At 32.7% G+C, this 20184-nt stretch overlaps 1 protein-coding gene and 1 pseudogene across 2 annotated transcripts in view; one reads left to right on the top strand and one right to left on the bottom strand.

Moving 5' to 3' along the window:
* The window catches only part of LOC125875232 (probable serine/threonine-protein kinase PBL9), a 1122098-nt gene that overhangs the window by 908590 nt on the left and 193324 nt on the right, over positions 1–20184 (bottom strand). The window contains exon 1 of one of the 2 annotated variants that reach the window (XM_049556334.1): positions 5213–5223. The exons of the other annotated variant lie outside the window; for it this stretch is intronic. The gene's annotated coding sequence lies outside the window, so the exon portion shown is untranslated. Of the gene's footprint in view, positions 1–5212; positions 5224–20184 lie in introns of those variants that run through there. 2 annotated transcript variants of the gene reach the window in all.
* LOC125875223 (heat shock cognate 70 kDa protein-like) lies at positions 3284–5955 on the top strand (annotated as a pseudogene).

Raw genomic sequence — 20184 nt, 5'->3', positions numbered from 1 at the left:
ATATTAGTATGATAATTCGAGGTCTAATTCAAACAGAACCCTTTCTAGAAAGTGGCTGTGTAGATTAGGTCATCTACTAATATTTGTAACTCAAATTGTACTATTTAATTTTTATTAATAAAATTATAGGTTATTCGCCTTTTTTAAAAAATTATTGTCTTCAATTTAACACAAGTCATTTTTTAAAGTTATATTTCAATTTTCAAATGTTTTAAAGTTCTAACTTAACTTACAATTTGAAAGTTAAAAAAATTGAAAATTGAAAGTTTGATATAAAATTTAAACTTTTAATCTTTTAAACTTTTTAAGTTTGAAATTTAAACTTTTAAGCTGTTGAAGTTTAAAATTTAAATTATTTTTAAAGTTTGAAATTTAAACTTTAAGAGTTTAAATCTTATTTTTTTTTAAAAAAATAATAAGTTATATATTTTGAAATATATTAATTTTAAGTTAGACTTTTAAAAAGAAATATTTCAAAATTTTATAATTTTAAATTAGACTTTAATTAATAATTTTTATATATTTTTTATTTATAAAAAAGTAGTTATTATCCCGGATTACTGGTCGGGTTCGAGACGGTAAGGACCAAAAATGTCGATAGTCCCGGTACCAGTCCCATTTCGATTTCGGCTGTTTTCCTTGCGTATGACGCCGGTTTTGGCTCGGTTCCAGTAGGTGCGATCCGATAGTGCCGATCCCGATACCGTTGCCACACTTAAATTTATGACCTTGATCAAATCCAAGACTTGACTTCCAACCCAAGATCTGATTCCCACCTCCTGAATCCAACCTCGATTCTTAAAGATTAAAATAATATTTTTTGTTTATATCAGTGAGTATTAATTGGAACAATAAATTTAGAAAACCAAACAAATGAAAAATGATTTTCCGAAGTAGAACATTAATTTACGAAGCATTTTCTACTATGTATACCAGTAGTCCAATATTAATACTAACGCATCCGTTACTTTTAGATACCAAAGAACGATTTAGAACACATATTTGATTTTGTAATTCCTCACGAATTTATTTTAGTTTTATGTCTTTTTTTATAAGCAATTTTTATTTTTATACATAAAAGATAAAAAAAAATCATTTTCATCTATTTAATTTGTAGCTAGCCATAAATAATCATTTCCTCGTAAAAACATATATGAGTGCTTATCATTTGAGAACAAATCATTACATTCCATTCATTAGAATTTAGACCATAGCAATTTTCACCGGTTATTCCTTTTTGAGAAAGCTATTTGATAAATGATCTTCTTAAAACTCTTTTTCTTAACTTATGAATCTTTTACCCTTGGAGATATTTTTTCGAACTAACAAAAAAAATTATTAAAAAAATGTGAAATTACATGAATCTAGAATTTGGTAAGTTATTCTAATCTAATGTTTAATCTGAAAAGTTAAAAAACATATGAACAAACATTAGTCTATAGGAGAGTAATTTTGTAAGGGTTATATTATATTTGCACAATTTGGAATAAAATCTAAATAGTGACCTAAAATATCAATATTTGCGTAAATCAGCCAATGACAAATCTAAAATTTCAAAAAGACGAGTGCACCATTGTTATTAGATGTAAAATTTTACAGTGAAAACAAAAAAATTACTCATTGTACTGCGTATTATTTATTTATCTATATTTTTATTACAAAAGGAAAAAGAAGATGAATGTGGAACGATTGCGGTTTCATCCCTCAAAGACTAATGCTCAAACTTGTGTACTACTCCTTGTCTCCTTTGTTCTTAATCAGAGTCTCGGGTTCAAATCCTCCAGGTACAAAGTTGGGTTTATTAAGAAGTGTTTTATCTCCAATGTAGGACTTTTTCGACGCGAGTTCTAATTTAGTCGAGCTCCAATATCGATACTGACACCGAATGAAAAACAAAAAAAAAATACCTTAAGATGATACCAGGTACTCCCTTCGTCCCAATTTATGTTGCACTTTTTGAATTTCGAGATTCAAACAAGTCTATCTTTGACTGTAAATTTTTAATATATCTTTTAGTTATTTTGAATTGCCAATTATTGTGACTTATAGTACTTTTTATGTAGTTTACAAATATATAAATTTTATTTAAAAAAAGATTGAATATTCAACGCATAAATTGTCGGTCAAACTTAAATTGTTTTGACTCTCGAAAAATAAAAAATGCTACGTAAATTGAGAAAAAGGGAGTATATTTTATAAAGGGAAGTGCTAAATGACCAGAAAATTTGGTCAGAAGATTAAAAAAATTATAATATTTTTTTAATTTTAAAATAAACTGATATTTTTTCCATTTTTTAGTTAAACGGTATTAAAAATAGGGAAAATTACGCGATTAAGCAAACTTATACTACTTAATTACTCATCATAGCTATAGTTTGCTATAATTACCACTCACGACTAACATTATACATTAATTACGCGGGCTGACTTCGAGTTTGTATAATTAGTCATGTTTGTATATGTATAATTCGTCAGAATATACAAATACATATGTATAATATACAATTATCTAACCTATATACATATACAATTCACCTCTCTCCCACTCTCTGCCCTCTCTCGCTCGCCTCTCTCCTCTCTCTCCCAATCTCGCTCGCCTCTCTCCTCCCTCTCCCAATCTCGCTCGCCTCTCTCAATCTCGCTTGCTATATATACAATTGCATATGTATAATATACAATTATGTAACATATATACATATAATTCACCTCTCTCCCACTCTCTGCCCTCTCTCTCTCGCCTCTCTCCTCCCTCTCCCAATCTCGCTCTCCATTTATACAAATATATATGTATAATATACAATTATCTAACCTATATACATATACAATTCACCTTTCTCCACTCTTTGCCCCCTCTCTCTCGCCTCTCTCCTCTCTCTCCCAGTATCGCTCGCCTCTCTCCTCCATATAACATGTAGCTACGAATTGTAATTATCAAATTATAGCTATGGAGAGTAATTAGACTATTTTTGAGTGGCTATATGTGAAAGTTCCCCTTAAAATTAAAAGGGTAAAAATGTTTAAAAAGATAAAATAACATTCTGGCCAAATTTTCTGACCAACAAGATTTTTCCTTTTATCGAATTTAATCGTTTTTTTACACATAAATTCGTCACTGGAATCAACTATTAGACCAAGTCACCTATAACTAAGGAAGTTTGGTCCAGACTCCAGACCAAAGATCCAATAAACACGGGTATTTTAGCTTAGGCCCAAACCCATTATATATTGAGCCCAATTAGCGAAAACGCTAACGTAGCTTTCTGTTTCTGTTTCTGTTTCAGTAATGGCCGGAAAAGGAGAAGGTCCGGCGATCGGGGTCGATCTCGGAACAACGTACTCTTGCGTCGGCATTTGGCAGGATGATCATGTAGAGATCATTGCAAATGACCAAGGCAATCGTACGACGCCGTCTTTCGTTGCTTTCACTGACACCGAGCGTCTCATTGGTGACTCCGCTATGAATCAGGCCGGCGAAAACGCTACAAACACTGTTTTCAGTAAGCTCTCACCTATCAATCTCAATTTTTATGATGTATTTGTCGAATGATTTATATATATATTTGCAGAATCAGGTTGATTTTTGTGCTGAAATTATTGCTCATGCAAGACGAGTGTGTGTATCAGTTTTGACATTAGATCATTTCATATAGACCAAAAATGAATTATCTTGTTAAATTTATCTTCGAAAATTAATCAAATTGATTTTCGGTAAAACGGAAAGTGTGTAGCAACTTTCAACAGAGAGATTAGTTTGTATACATAGCATGCAGTATGAGTATGAAATCAGTTTTGTCTTGGATCGTTTCTTCAATACTAGTTTTTCGTGTAATTTTTGAATGTCTAAAATTAGTAAATTTGTTGATTTAACTCTCAAATTTCATCCAAACTGTTCTCAATAAGCTAAATGTGCTGAACAAGTTTGGAATGATATATAGCAATACTGCGTGCAGTATGAATATGAGATCAGTTAAGTCTGTTCTGCTAATCTTGCAGTTCATATATTAGTATAACATCAGTTTCCGTTTTAGATCGTTTATAGAGAGATTTTGTGTTGTTATAGGGCTTTTTTTGCCTACTTTTCGAATATCATAATTTTATTAAAGCCGAATAAAAGAAGCATTACAAAAAAAATTTAGTCAATATGATTCTTGATGAGTGAAAATTTTGGAAAGAGATTAGTTTGTGGATAAAATATAGCTAATTGCACCTGGCACATTGGCAGATGTGAAGCGCCTTATCGGGAGGAGGATTACTGATCCTACTGTACAGAGTGACATGAAATTGTGGCCATTTAAAGTTATTACTGGACCTGATGACAAGCCAATGATTGGTGTAAACTTCAAGGGTGAAGAGAAGAACTTTTCTCCTGAAGAAATCTCATCTATGGTGCTTACAAAGATGAAGGAAATTGCTGAGGCTTTCCTTGGATCAACTGTAAAGAATGCTGTGGTAACTGTACCTGCATACTTCAATGACTCGCAACGTCAGGCTACTAAGGATGCTGGTGTCATTGCTGGTCTAAATGTCACACGTATTATCAATGAGCCTACGGCTGCTGCCATTGCTTATGGTCTGGATAAAAAAGCTAGCAGTGTAGGTGAGAAGAATGTGCTTATCTTTGATCTTGGTGGTGGTACTTTTGATGTCTCCCTCCTCACTATTGAAGAGGGAATTTTTGAGGTCAAATCTACAACAGGAGATACTCATCTTGGAGGAGAAGATTTTGACCAGAAATTGGTCGGTCAGTTTGTCCTGGATTTCAAGAGAAAGCATAGGAAGGACTTAACAAGTAATCCTAGATCCTTAAGAAAATTGAGGACAGCTTGCGAGAGGGCGAAGAGAACTCTTTCTTCAACCGAACAGGCAACTGTTGAAATTGATTCACTATATGAGGGAATTGACTTCAAATCCAGCATCACGCGTGCCAAATTTGAGGAGTTGAACATGGAACTCTTCAAGAAGTGTGTGGATCCAATTGAGAAATGTTTGAGGGATGCTAGAGTGGACAAGGACAGTGTCCATGAAATCGTTCTTGTTGGTGGATCAACTAGAATTCCCAAGGTGCAGGAGCTGTTGCAGAACTTCTTTAACGGGAAGGAGCTTTGCAAGAGCATCAACCCCGACGAAGCTGTTGCTTACGGCGCTGCTGTGCAAGCAGCCATTCTTAGTGGAGAGGGTAATGAGAAAGTTAAAGATTTGCGCCTTGTGGATGTCACCCCTTTATCGCTAGGACTCGAAACTGCTGGAGGACTTATGACTGTCCTGATTCCAAGGAACACCACCATTCCTGCAAAGAGAAAGAAGATATTCTCAACTTATTCTGATAACCAATCTGGAGAGTTAATTCAGGTTTACGAGGGAGAGAGAGCAAGGACAAAAGACAACAACTTGTTGGGTAAATTCGAGCTCTCTGGTATACCTCCTGCACCAAGGGGTATTCTTCAGATAACTGTCTGCTTTGACATTGATGCCAATGGCATCATAAATGTTTCCGCCGAGGACAATACCACCGGACAGAGGAAAAAAATTACAATTACGAATGACAAAGGAAGGCTATCGAAGGAAGAGATTGAGAAGATGGTCCAGGATGCTGAGAAGTACAAGGCAGATGATGAAGAACACAAGAAAAATTTAGAGGGAAAGTTGGCTTGAAAACAACCAACTTGCAGAAGCTGATGAGTTTGAGGATAAGATGGAGGTTGAAGGCATATGCAATCCACTTATTGCCAAGATGTACCAAGGTGCTTGAGGTGCACCTATGGCTGGTGGTGGTGGTGGTGGGGCAGGTCCCAAGAATGAGGAGATGGATTAAGTGATATATAGAACATCTTTTTCTTTTCTTTCTATTAGTGTAGTTTAACATAGGTAGGTAGGTAGGTTTATTTGTTTTTTTCGTTTCGTTTTCAAACTGGTGATGTTCATTCTGCATAGTTCTACGCCATCAATTTCGAGCTGCCAATGGCAAGTTACAGTAAATCAGTTGCTTTAATGGAGCAATATAAGTCGGTTTCAACATTGGGTATGTTGTTGTATAAAGGGGAACTTTTACATATAGCCACTCAAAAATAGTCTAATTACTCTCCATAGCTATAGTTTGATAATTACAATTCGTAGCTACATGTTATATGGAGGAGAGAGGCGAGCGAGACTGGGAGAGAGAGAGGAGAGAGGCAAGAGAGAGGGGGCAAAGAGTAGAGAAAGGTGAATTGTATATGTATATAGGTTAGATAATTGTATATTATACATATATAATTGTATATTATACATATATATTTGTATATATGGCAAGAGAGATTGGGAGAGGGAGGAGAGAGGCGAGCGAGATTGGGAGAGAGAGGAGAGAGGAGAGAGGAGCGAGAGAGGGCAGAGAGTGGGAGAGAGGTGAATTGTATATGTATATAGGTTAGATAATTGTATATTATACATATGTATTTGTATATTCTGACGAATTATACATATACAAACATGACTAATTATACAAATTCGAAGTTAGCCCGCGTAATTAATGTATAATGTTAGTCGTGAGTGGTAATTATAACAAACTATAGCTATGATGAGTAATTAAGGAGTATAAATTTGCTTAACCACGTAATTTTTCCTTGTATAAAACCTTATTTCTTTGCACTTAATAAAGGTCTGAATTTGTATGATTCAAATCTTACGCTTATATTTCACACGACTTAGTGATTTACTCTTGATTAGCCTACGAGTGAAACAAGTTGCCTAATATGTTCCAACGAAGCATTAAGAACAATAAGTAAAGAACACAATATTTTTTCGTGGGGAACACCCAACTCCAAAAGATGTAAGAAATCACAACCTGTTCCTTACCAGATTTAACCCCAAGTTCACTGAATCAATGAGCATCAACATAATTCAGATTACAACTCTTGCAATCTTACGAACCAACTCTAATTCCTAAACTTTAAGTTATGAGTTCAGATTAAAACTCTTGCAATCCTAGAAACTAACTATAATTTCTGAACTTCTACACAAACCTATCATGGTATGTGTTCCCAAGTCTTCAAGTTATTCCAACTTAAAGACAACACCCCTAATTTAGTTTAGAACTCACTAAACTAGGATTACATCAACATTACAACTCAAAGAAAAACTTCTAATACATAAACTATATAATAGGACTTGGTTCTTCAATGTATTCCTTCAATCTTTTGGTAGCACTTGCGAAGTTAATTTTTTAATTGCCTTTTTTTCTCGGCAAGTGCACAAGTATTATGAATGACTTCACTTCTATTTAAGAACAACTTTTAGAGAGTTGTTCTTCAATTCAAATTCCATATTCACGCAAACTCTCTTGACTTAAAGTTCTACTTCAAATCAAACTCCTTGCCTCTTTAGAATCCCTCTTCAAATCAAAAGTCATTGATTCTTTTGTGTCGTATCGAACTCCAACTCTTCAATTCAACACATGTTTGTTTTCTTAAGTTTATCACGAAACTATCATCCATTCCTTTGATTATTGCACACTTGTCTTTATTATTTAGTGATCTTGCTACAGATTCAGCTCCTTGACACGGTGTATTTATGAATCAGGTTGACTTACACATTTCATATTACTTTGTCAATCATCAAACTGCATAGAATCCAACATACGTCATTAAGTGTATTTGTTTATATGAGGATCAAACCACTTATTTGGTTTGAGAAGATCTTAATCATTAAGTTTTTTAACAAAGTTTTACTATCAGTAATAATTATTTTTGTATGAATAACTTTCACCACCACTTTATGCACAATCACCAATGACCACCATTAATTACATCTGCCATCATAATAATCACACCATATCTTCACCAACTGTTAATTAGCCATCACTATTAACCACCTTTGTCATTATAATTATAATTGTTGCCAACCTCCATCATTATCATCAATCACCACACTTTCTTCAATCATCAACACCAACACCAACACCAACACCAACACCAACACCAATACCACTAACTACTAACCTCAATCAACTTCACAATCACAATTGCCGCCACCATCACTACCAACCATCACCATCGGGCTAGTCACTACAATATTATCCATCTCTATCATCATAATTATCACTACCATCATTTCTAGCTACTAATACCAACCACCACCACCACTATTATTATAAACCATCTCTATCATCACTAGCGAATATATATATATATATATATATATATATATTAATCAAATTATGATTTTATTTTATTATATTTTATATTTATAATATTGAATTACTTTTCTATTTGAATTATATATTTATCATGTTTACAAACAAAAAATTATACACATTCGTATGTTGAAAAACAAACAATCTTAATTATGCAGTGTTCAAATCTAGAATAACATCTTAATCATACATACGTGCATTCAGATTCAAATGTCTTTGTCTTAATGTCAAGACCCTGACCTGTCGTGGTGACACCCACACTTACCCTCCAATGGGAGAACCAATTACTAAATATTCAAAACTGCAATCTCGAAACTAAAACATAAACCTAACAATCTAAAATGTCTCTTTTTGAAAAGATGGACGAGAAGATGTAGAGGAACCAGTGACTTCCTGGAAGAGTAGCTCACCTTTGAATTCAAAGTCAAGCATCCCTTAACTGAGGTCTCGTATCAACCGTTGGAAGATGTCATGTACTCCACAAGAAAAAAATAAAGTGTAGTATCAATACACAATCACATTGTATTGGTAGGATCACACGACCAAGTCTAAATCATGAATGTAAACAGATAGCCGCAACACAATAAACACTTGACAACACAAATAAAACAATCACAAATACATAGGCTCTTAATCACAATATCCCAAATCAACCAATACTTGAAACATGTCCCACATGATCACAATTACAAATACCTGTTCCACTCATGGAATCGTAACTACACATACTCGGTTCTCTCACAGAATCCACACATAAATTATTAGTGTATCAGCGTGGTATCCGAGCCAATCAGGGGTAATATTTATATTAGACGTGATATCCAAGCCAACTGTTAGTATTTCTATACCGGCGTGGTACCTGAGCCAATCAACAATCACAAACGACATGTACAATCATAATTACAATCACAATGAAGAATAACACTTGAAACCACAATTAAATTAAAAGTTCTATTGCATGAGATTATTAATATGATGTCATTTCATATGTTTCCCTATGTTTTTCCCAACATGCATTGTATCAGTGGTACTATAAAGTAGTAGATATGTATACATACATACATACACCAATCACCTACCTCGAATCAAGCTTGAATGCTCTTAAGAACTCGAACTTTCCTTTTTGAAGTGCATTGACTTGTTCTTGGTCTAACAATAATGAAAAACACAACAATCAATCAAAACTGGTCTAATTATACCTGGATGATAATCAAATCCTAACCAATTCAGGACTTTTCCCACTATTAAATCAAGTCAAAATCCTCCCCCAAAAGTAATATCCTAGATTCTAAAGCTTGAGAATCTATTTACAAGATAGGGAAGTAATGAATTTACCTTTACCGTTGAATTTGGTGAAAAATTGATAAGACCTGCCCTTATGCGCCCCTCTCAAACGTAAGAAGAATGATGCATAAAATAGGAGGTTTTAGGTCTTCTTTTTTAACATAAAATTCCAACTTACCCGACTATAGCTGTCACGATTCGAGCCTATACCCTGGACGTGACCGACATTCAAGAACTATTGCTAGTTCCCAAGCGAAGCCTTATCCTGGCTGACTACAAGCGGAAGACTAACTTGAACATACATAAGCATCAAATTGAAAGAAACATTTAAAAACAATTCATTGAATCTCAAAACTTTGTTGAATATACTTAGTATGAAACATAAGTTTTAAATAAAATATCTGAAACTGAAAGACTCTCCAAAACTGTCTATCCATGAAGCCTCTACTATTAAGGAAGGATGTTGGTACAAGACCCATGACACCTAAAACTACTTACTGGAAAGTTATGTGAAGTCCTCTAAAATACAATGAGGCTCACCAAAGCTAACTGGAGTGTAGGGTGATCTCAACGAAGCGCCTGTTGATAATCATGAACACCTATATCTGCATCATAAAAGAATGCAGGTCGAATGACGTCAGTACATGAAATGTACGAGTATGTAATATGGCTGAGTAAACAAATAACTGAACTAAATGACTGAAAACAACTCAACTGAATCATTACATGGACATGAAATGAAAACCATTTAAGTTTTACAATAAAATATACAATGGAAGCAACATAAATAATATACTTTACTTGTGAGAAGTTTCTCTAACCGACAACCATTACCATGAGCCTAGCAAGCGTTGCCAAGGCCATCCTATACTTTGTCGGGGTATAGAATGATATTATGACTATGGATCCATCTAATCAGCCTTCTCAGAGGCAGTGATGAGTCACATGAAGAATCAGTGCTATCCTATCCTACGCTGGCAACGTAGTTCTATCGAACTTTCGAATCATAAAAGACTCTAACCCAACTTAGTGCTCGATACTACTTTCAAAATAATTAATATAACTTTGTGTTCAATTCCCTCATTACAAAGAATGAGCTTCTTACATTACTTGAAATACTTTTCAAAACATGAGACATGTTTACCTTCTTGAAAACATACACTTATGAACTTATCTTTCAAATCCAATAATTAACATAGGTACATATGTATATGTATATATATGAATAAAATAACATTAGAAACTCTTATGTCTTTATGAAATAGAACCTTTAAACTTTTTGTCAAAACTCATTTTTACTTCCTCAAAAATTCAGTTTAAAACTAAGTATTGGCTTTGAAACACTTGTCAAGATTTATAACTCAAAATAGGGTTCATGCTTCATTATAGAAATGAACAAATCAACTCAAGGATGTCAATCAATGAAAAAATCTAAGGAGAATTACAATTCCATGATAAAAATATAGAAACTCAATACTTCGGAATAGAATTTCAAAAGAATCAGAAATTCAAGAACTCAAAAATCAACTTATCTCCAGAATACTCAAATCTAGAGAAAGAATCCTAGATTACTCTTTCACTGATCTGAAAGTAGATGTAGGGCGTGAAGACGAACTAGTCCAACACTATGATAGCCTTACATACCTTAAAGAACAAGGTTCTTGAAGAATCTTAAAGAATCTTGAAGAAGAACTTGATTAGAAGCCTTGAAACCCTAGCTTGAAGGAGAAAAATCAAGAAAACCTTTCTTGAGATATCTTGAATTAGTTTCTTGAAACTCTATGATCAAGAATTATGATTTTCATTAGTGATTCATAATTGTATGGAGGAATTTGAGTTGGAAAGAATGAAATTCTTAGAGAAGGACTTACCTTGAAGAAGAATCTTGAATGAAGTTTTCTACTTTGATTTTTCCTTAGGGTTTTGTCTTAGGGTTTGATAGAGAATATAATGATGGACTAAGAGATGAAAATCTGATTGTTTTGAGTAGGGCTGCGTATCGGTCGGTTCGATTCGATTTTGAAGTTTATCGATTTGGCTTATTGGTTATCGGTTTGTAGAGATGCTAAACCATTACAGAGCCATTAAGATATTGACTTATCGGTTATTGGTTTATTGCTTATTGATCGTTATCGGTTTAACTGTTAAGATTTGACAAAAATAAATAAATTGAAAATCACTTATAAACAAGGTGACAAACCAAATGAACCATGCACATGAGTTCACAAGTTCATCTTGCTAAAAAACAAAAAATTTTACATTGTAAAATAACCAAGTGTTTGAGACAACCAGAAATAAAAGTAGGAAACCAAACTCTAAGTCAAAGACTTTATATACAAAATGGTATAAATTTAATTATTTAATTTACTATCGGGTTATTGGTTAACCCGTTAGGAAAAAACCTCAAACCGTTAAGAACTGATAACCCAATAACAAAAAAATTAAAACCGTTTTCAAAACCTTTAAACCAATAACCCATTACTGATAAACCAATAACTTTTTTTCGATTCGAGTTATCGGTTTCGATTCGGTTTTGAACAACCCTAGTTTTAAGCCTTATATTAGTCAAGAAATTCATTGAGGATTTTCTTGAAGGTAAAAAGACAAAAAGACCCCTTTTAATGTTTCCCACTAGCTAATTCGTCAATGCACAATATTAGTTACTGAAATGGTCATAACTTTTACTCAGAAATTATATTGACGCGAAATTGGTGGCGTTGGGACAGATCGTTACATTCAATGAAAAAAAATGAGGTTAAGTCAATTTCGACTTATATAAATCTATATCTATATATCATAAAAACATAAAATAAATAAGTTATGGAATTCCTAGTGCGCGTGTTATGGAATTGTCAAAAGTAAAATTAAAAACTTAAATATTATATTAAGTGTTATGGTTCATTTTTTTCATTTAAGTTATCCTATATGTTGTGTTCATCAGTTATGATTCAGTCAAAGTTAGTACTAAGTGTTGTGTTCATCATGTAATGTTCACCAGTAATTTTAATTAAATATGTTATGTTATTAGTCTATTGGCATGTTGATTTTATCCTCTAAATTGCATAGCATAATCTCTTCTTTGTCAAGATATTACAAACTTGTAGAAAAACGTGATATGCCTGTATTATGAGATATCGCGTTGGGGAATCTCCTCTTTGCAGATGTGCTTGTACATGTATAATTTGTAGATATTTTAATTTGTGAAATACAACATCTTCATTTAGTGTCCAATCTGTTTGAGGGAACCCTTGGAGATTGGGTAAATTAGCAAGCAAAGTCATGACTTCTCATGGTAATCAGAATTCCTTGAGATTAGAAAGGAAAATATCCCTAGAGAAAATCATGATTGTTTTGCTTCTACATGTAGAAGAGCTCTTTTAGATTGAAAGTTCTTCTTATGGTTTCCGCAGCAAGAGGATTAGATATACAATGAGAGACAAATGTTTTTGGAAGTTGTCTCTTCAACTACAGGAATCAATCAAGAAACGAGTGGTGATCAACTAATGGAGATTGTGTATAGAGGTCTGAAGGGTAGGAGAATTCTAATTATCAAAGATGACAAATGGAGTACTGAGGCACGAGACTAAATGCAAAGAATATTTCCAAATGATGACAATGGAAGCCGAATTCTATTACTCACTCGGCTCAAGTATGCTCCTGATTATGTCAGATGTCCTGATTTTCCACCTCATAGAAAATCTTTTATAAGTCTTAATGTCCTGATTTTCCACCTTTATGTCAATGCAAGTAGATATTCCAAAATAGTTGTTTTACAATTCAAATTTCTTAAGGTATTGGACGTATATTCATTTGAATATGATTTCTCTTGTGTAATACCTCAGTTTGTATATTTGTGATATATTTCTGCAAGAATTGAGAAATCTATCGGCCATAACAATTTTTCGAAGAGAAATATTTGTTGAATCGAGCAGTAAATATCTGAAAAATGTCAGAGATAAGACATTTTGATATTGGATCGTCACTATATATATCTAATTCTCTTGCTGCGAAAATTATACCAAGAACTCCCAATCTAAAAGAACTCTTCTACATGTAGAAAGAAAACAATCATGATTTTCTCTAGGGATATTTTCCTTCATAATCTCTAGGAATTCCGATTATCATGGGAAGTCATGACTTTGCTAGCTAATTTAACCAATTTCCAAGGGTTCCCTCGAACTGATTGGACCCTAAATGAAGATGTTGAGTTTCACAAATTAAAATATCTACGAATTGTACATGCACATCTACAAAGAGGAGATTCCCCAGCGTGATATATGCTAATACATGCATAGCACATTTTTTCTACAAGTTTGTAATATCTTGATAAACAAGAGATTATGTTATGCATTTTAAAGGATAAAATCAAAATGACAATGGACTAATAACATAACATATATAATTAAAATTACTGGTGAACATTACATGATGAACACAACACTTAGTACTTACTTCGATTGAATCATAATCGATGAACATTACATGATGAACACAACACTTAGGATAACTCAAATGAAAAATGAACTGTAACACTTAATATAATATTTAAGTTTTTAATTTTATTTTCGACAATTTCATAACACGCGCAATAAGAATGATAGTTGAACTAGCAATGATACAACGTTTCGCGTCACGTTGCCAAGGCCATTCTATACTTTGTCGGGTTTAGAATGATATCGTGACTATGGATCCATCTAATTAGCCTTCTATGAGGCAGTGAGGAGTCGCATGAAGAATAAATGCTATCTTATCATACGTTGGCTACGTAGTTCTATGGGACTTCCGAATCATGAAAGACTCTAACCCAACTCGGTGCTCGATACCCCCAAAATAATTAATATAACTTTGTGCTCAATTCACTCACTACAAAGAATGGGCTTCTTACATCAATTGAAATACTTTTCAAAACATGTGACGTGTTTACTTTCTTGAAAACATGCACTTATGAACTTATCTTTCAAGTCCAATAATTAACATAAGTACATATGTATATGTATATATATGAATAACATAACATTAGAAACTCTTAAGTCTCTATGAAATAGAAACTTTAAACTGTTACTCAAAATTTATATTTACTTCCTCAAAAACTAAGTTTAAAACTCAAGTTTTGGCTTTGAAAAACTTCTCAAGATTTATAACTTAAAATAGGGTTCATGCTAAATTATATACATGAACAAATCAACTCAAGGATATTAAAAATATTGAAACTCAATACTTAGGAATAGAATTTCAAAAGAATCAGGAATTCAAGAACTCAAAATAAACTTATCTAAAGAATACTCAAATATAGGGAAAAAATATTAGATTACTCTTTTACTGATCTGAAAGTAGATGTAGGGCGTGAGGACGAACTAGTCTAACACTATGATAGCCTAACATACCTGGAAGAACAATGTTCTTGAAGAAACTTAAAGAATCTTGAAGAAGCACTTGATGGGAAGCCTTGAAATCCTACCTTGAAGGAGAAAAAGGAAGAAAACCTTTCTTGAGATTTATTGAATTAGTTTCTTGAAACTCTATAGCCAAGGATTATGATTTTCATTAGTGATTAATAATTGTATGGGGGAATTTAGGTTGGAAAGAATGAAATTCTTGGGGAAGGACTTACCTTGAAGAAGAATCTTGAATGAAGTTTTCTAATTTGATTTTTCCTTAGGGTTTTGTCTTATGGTTTGAGAGAGAAGAAAATGATGGATTAAGAGATGAAAATTTGATTCTTTTGAGTACGGCTACGTATCGGTCGATTCAGTTCGATTTTGAAGTTTATCGGTTTGGCTTATTGGTTATCGGTTTGTAGAGATGCTAAACCGTTACAGAACCATTAAGATATTGACTTATCGGTTATTGGTTTATCAGTTATTGATCATTTAACGATTCAATTATCGATTTAACCGTTAGGATTTGACACAAAAAATTAAAAATTCCTTAGAAACAAGGTGACAAACCAAATGACCCATGCACATGAGTTCACAAGTTACATCTTGCTCAAAAGTAAACACTTTTACATTGTAGAATAACCAAGTGTTTGAGACAACTAGAAATAAAAGTAGGAAACCAAACTTTAAGTCAAGGACTTTATATACAAAATGGTATAAATTTAATCATTTAATTTACTATCCGGTTATCTGTTAACCCGTTAAGAAAAAACCTCAAACCGTTAAGAACTGATAATTAAAAAAATCAAAATCGTTGTCAAAACCGATAAACCAAAAATGCAGTACAGATAAATCAATAAATTTTTTTCGGTTCGAGTTATCTGTTTCGATTTTGTTTTGAACAACCCTAGTTTTGAGCCTTATATTAGTCAAGAAATTCGTTTAGGATTTTCTTGAAGGTAAAAAGACAAAAAGACCCCTTTTAATGTTTCTCACTGGCTAATTCGTCAATGCACTGTATTAGTTACTGAAATGGTCATAACGTTTTACTCAGAAATTGGATTGACGCAAAATTGGTGGCGTTGGGATAAATCGTTACATTTAATGAAAAAAGTGAGGTTTAGTCAATTTCGACTTATATCAATCTATATCTATATATCATAAAAACATAAAATAAAATAGTTATGGAATTACTAGTGCGCATGTTATGGGATTGTCGAAAGTAAAATTAAAAACTTAAATATTATATTAAGTGTTATGGTTCATTTTGTCATTTGAGTTATCCTATATGTTGTATTCATCAGTTATGATTCAGTCGAAGTCAGTACTAAGTGTTGTGTTCATCATGTAATGTTTACCAGTAATTTTAATTATATATGTTATGTTATTTATATATTGTCATGTTGATTTTATCCTCTGAATTACATAGCATAATCTCTTCTTTATCAAGATATTACAAACTTGTATAAAAATGTGATATGCCTATATTATCATATATCGCGTTGAGGAATCTCCTCCTTGTAGATGTGTTTGTACAATTCGTAGATATTTTAATTTGTGAAACATAACATCTTCATTTAGTGTCCAATCTGTTTGAGGGAACCCTTGGAGATTGGATAAATTAGCCAGCAAAGTCACAACTTCTCATGGTAATCGGAATTCTTTGAGATTAGAAAGAAAAATATCCCTAGAGAAAATCATGATTGTTTTGCTTCTACATGTAGAAGAACTCTTTTAGATTGAGAGTTCTTCTTATGATTTCCGCAACAAGAGGATTAGATATACAATGAGAGACAAATGTTTCTTGAAGTTGTCTCTTCAATTACAGGAAGCAATCAAGAAATGAGTGGTGATCAACTAAGGGAGATTGTGTATAGAGGTTCTGAAGGGTAGGAGATTTCTAATTGTGAAAGATGATATATGAAGTATTGAGGCATGGGACTGAATGCAAAGAATATTTCCAAATGATGACAATAGAAGCCGAATTCTATTAATCACTCGGCTCAAGTATGCTGCTGATTATGTCAGATGTCCTGATTTTCCACCTCATAGAAAGTCTTTTATAAGTCTTGATGTCCTGATTTTCCACCTTTATTTCAACGCAAGTAGATATTCCAAAACAAATGTTTTACAGTTCAAATTGCTTAAGGTATTGGACATATTTTCAATTGAATATGATTTCTGTTGTGTAATACCTCAGTTTGTATATTTGTGATATATTTCTGCAAGAATTGAGAAATCTATCGACCATAACAATTTTTTGAAGAAAAATGTTTGTTGATTCGAGCAGTAGATATCTGAAAAATGTCAGAGATAAGACATTTTGATATTGGATCGCGATTATATATATTTAATTCTCTTGCTGCGGAAATCATAAGAAGAACTGCCAATCAACAAGAACTCTTCTACATGTTGAAAGAAACAATCATGATTTTCTCTAGGGATATTTTCCTTCCTAATCTCAAGGAATTTCGATTATCATGGGAAGTCATGACTTTGAAGGAAAATTTACTCAATTTCCAAGAGTTCCCTCGAACATATTGGACACTAAATGAAGATGTTGAGTTTAACAAATTAAAATATCTACGAATTGTACAAATACATATGCAAGGAGGAGATTCCCTAGCGCGATATATGATAACACATGCATACCACATTTTTTCTACAAGTTTGTAGTATCTTGATGAAAAAGAGATTATGTTATGCAATTCAAAGGATAAAATCAACATGAGAATGGACTAATAACATATATAATTAAAATTACTGGTGAAGATTACATGATGAACACAACACTTAGTACTTACTTCGACTGAATTATAATCGATGAACATTTCATGATGAACACAACACTTAGGATAACTCAAATGAAAAATGAACCATAATACTTAATATAATATTTAAGTTTTTAATTTTATTTTCGACAATTCCCTAACACGCGCTCTAGGAAATACAGTTGACCTAGCAATGATACAACGTTTCGCCTCACTTTGCTAGGGCCATCCTATACTTTGTCGGGTTTAGGATAATATTGTGACTATGGATCCATCTAATTTACCTTCTAAGAGGCAGCGAGGAGTCGCATGAAGAATCAATGTTATCCTATCCTACGCTGGCTACGTAGTTCTATGGGACTTCCGAATCATGAAGGTCTCTAACCCAACTCGGTGCTTGATACTTCCAAAATAATTGATATAACTTTGTGCTCAATTCACTCATTACAAAGAATGGACTTCTTACATTATTTGAAATACTTTTCAAAACATGAGACGTGTTTACCTTCTTGAAAACATGCACTTATGAACTTATCTTTCAAGTCCAATAATTAACATAGGTACATATGTATATGTATATATATGAATAAAATAACATTATAACCTCTTAAGTCTTTAGGAAATAGAACCTTTAAACTTTCATTCAAAATTTATCTTTACTTCCTCAAAAGCTCAGTTTAAAACTCAAGTTTTGGCTATGAAAAACTTCTCAAGATTTATAACTCAAAATAGGGTTCATGCTGAATTATAGACTTGAACAAATCAACTCAAGGATCTCAATAGAAATATAGAAAGTCAATACTTAGGAATAGATTTTCAAAAGAATCAGGAATTCAAGAACTCAAAATCAACTTATCTCAAGAATACTCAAATATAGGAAAAGAATCCTAGATTACTCTTTTATTGATCTGAAAGTAGATGTAGGGCGAGAGGACGAACTAGTTCAACACTATGATAGCCTTACATACCTGGAAGAACAATGTTCTTGAAGAAACTTAAAGAATCTTGAAGAAGCACTTGATGAGAAGCCTTGGGATACTAGCTTGAAGGAGAAAAATGAAGAAAACCTTTCTTGAGATTTCTTGATTTAGTTTCTTGAAACTATATGACTAAGAATTATGATTTTTATTTGTGATTCAAATTGTATGGAGGAATTTAGGTTGGAAAGAATGAAATTCTTGTAGAAGGACTTACCTTGAAGAAGAATCTTGAATGAAGTTTTCTACTTTGATTTTTCCTGAGGGTTTTGTCTAGGGTTTGAGAGAGAAGAAAATGATGGATTAAGAGATGAAAATCTGATTGTTTTTGAGTAGGGCTGTGTATCGGTCGGTTCGGTCCGATTTTGAAGTTTATCCGTTTTTACTTATTGGTTATCGATTTGTAGAGATGCTAAACCGTTTCAGAACCATTAAGATATTGACTTATCGATTATTGGTTTATCAGTTATTGATCATTATCCGTTCGGTTATCGATTCAACCTTTAAGATTTGACACAAAAAAATTTAAAATCACTTGGAAACAAGGTGACATACCAAATGAACCTTGCACATGAGTTCACAAGTTATATCTTGCTCAAAAGCAAGCACTTTTACATTGTAGAATAATCAAGTGTTTGAGACAACCAGAAAAAAGTAGGAAACTATACTTTAAGTCAAGGACTTTATATACAAAATTGTGTAAATTTAATCATTTAATTTACTATCCGGTTATCAGTTAACCCGTTAAGAAAAAAAACCTCAAATCATTAAGAACCGATAACGCGATAACAAAAAAATCAAAATCGATAAACCAATAATGCAGTACAGATAAATCAATAACTTTTTTTCGATTCGAGTTATCAATTTCGGTTCTGTTTTGAACAACCCTAGTTTTGAGCCTTATATTAGTCAAGAAATTCATTTAGAATTTTCTTGAAGGTAAAAAGGCAAAAAGACCCCTTTTAATGTCTTGCACTAGCTAATTCGTCACTGCACTGTATTAGTTATTGAAATGGTCATAATTTTTTACTCAGAAATTGGATTGGTGCGAAATTGGTGGCGTTGGGATAGACCGTTACATTTAATGAAAAAAATGAGGTTTAATTAATTTTGACTTATATCAATCTATATCTGTATATCATAAAAACATAAAATAAATGAGTTATGAAATTCCTAGTGCGCGTGTTATAGAATTGTCGAAAGTAAAATTAAAAACTTAAATATTATATTAAGTGTTATGGATCATTTTGTCATTTGAGTTATCCTATATGTTGTGTTCATCAATTATGATTTAGATGAAGTCAATACTAAGTGTTGTGTTCACCAGTAATTTTAATTATATATGTTATGTTATTAGTCTATTGTCATGTTGATTTTATCCTCTGAATTCATGGCATAATATCTTCTTTATCAAGATATTACAAACTTGTAGAAAAATGTGATATGCCTGTATTATCATATATCGCGTTGGGGAATCTCCTCCTTGCAGATGTGTTTGTACAATTCGTAGATATTTTAATTTGTGAATCATAACATCTTCATTTAGTGTCCAATCTGTTTGAGAGAACCCTTGGAGATTGGATAAATTAGCCAGCAAAGTCATGACT

Source organism: Solanum stenotomum, chromosome 8 (assembly GCF_019186545.1).
Source record: "Solanum stenotomum isolate F172 chromosome 8, ASM1918654v1, whole genome shotgun sequence".
In the NCBI taxonomy this organism is placed as follows: domain Eukaryota; kingdom Viridiplantae; phylum Streptophyta; class Magnoliopsida; order Solanales; family Solanaceae; genus Solanum; species Solanum stenotomum.
Note: the sequence above shows the minus strand (reverse complement) of the source record. Positions and strands in the feature narration are given on the sequence as shown.